Below are 1,590 nucleotides of genomic sequence, written 5' to 3' on the forward strand. Positions count from 1 at the left end.
TTGCTAGAACAAATACAATTCTTTAATTTTCAAATAATAATAATAATAATAATAATTTAAATTGACTACCTTTAAATTAATAAAATATATACTAAAAATAACTTTTACATTTATAAATAATTTGTAAAAATATTTAAACTGTTAAGGTTAAAATTAACATTATTATTTTAATATAAATTATTAATCATAAGTTGATGAATTTAAAAAATTAATCGATAAAACTTATTACTACTTTTTACGTATAAATACCAAATTAAATACTAAAGTTAGATGTCATGTTAATAAGTTATATATTTATATATAACAGAATATTTGACTTTGAGTTCTACATTACCGGTAAGATTAATTAACTTTTATTTTCATTTTCAGTGTAATTAATTATCAACCTAAGGTTGAAAAAAATAAAAGATACAAAAATAGCACTAAATAATATCTTTTAAATAAAATAAACATGTTAGATATTAAAATTAGTTAATGGTTGAATGATTTTTGTAAATATATATTTTAATATTTACTTTTAAAATATGAAATGATTTTGTATGTTGTTTAAATTAACTATAATGTAGCTGCGTGTTATTCTAAAAAATAATTTTAAATTTACTTGTGATTTGTCTTAATAATGATAATAATAAATTATTGATGAATATTATTAACTTTATTAACTATTAATTGTCAACTTTTTCAGATTCTTATACAAAAGAACAATTTATTCAGTAGTTTTTAACAATAGTTAGAATACTAACTATCAATCATAAATTGAGGGAAGAATTAAGAAATATATTTATATGTAGAGAATATTAATAATTAAATTAATTAATAGTCTAGATAAAATTTATTAGTGAACACTCTAGAAAAATAGTTTAAAAATTGAATAAATGTCTCTATAAGATATTTACTATTAAATATACCGCATGCGTGCATTATTTGGAAAAATACTTTCAAATGTTTTTTTTGACCTATTATATAGTAGTAAAAATATTTTCACAAGTTTTCTTATGTTATTAATAATATTATCTTAAAAAAATAGTGATAATGGTCAAATTAGTCCCTGAGTTTGTTAGCGAGTTTGATTTTAGTCTTTCTAAGGATAAATGACGTTTAGTGGCAGTCAACAACTGCCAGTGATTGTAAAAATGACTGCCACTAAACTTAATTTTTCTTCAGAGAGACTAAAATCAAACTCGCTTACAAATCCAGAGACTAATTTTATCATTAACCCAAAAATTTATTAAATTTCTGTAATATTATTTATTTACATAAAGAAAACTCTAATACAAGCAATTTAATGCATAAAAAACTCTAATACTCTCTATTTAGATATCTAAACACAATAAATTTTTCTATTATATTTATATTGAAGAAATATTTTAATATTTATTTTTTATATGATTACTCTATAATAATTTTCACATAATATTAAGAAATATTGTTTATAAACCCGTGCAACGCACAAGTATAATATCTAGTTGATAGCTTCCACATGAAAATGAGAGGGAGGTTGATGGTCAAGTTGTCAGCCAACAACGAATCACAGAAGCACTCTACCTGGTGATGCCCCAAGTTCCAAACTAATTTCAAACCGTGCAAAAT

Source organism: Lotus japonicus, chromosome 1 (assembly GCF_012489685.1).
Source record: "Lotus japonicus ecotype B-129 chromosome 1, LjGifu_v1.2".
Classification (NCBI taxonomy): Eukaryota; Viridiplantae; Streptophyta; class Magnoliopsida; order Fabales; family Fabaceae; genus Lotus; species Lotus japonicus.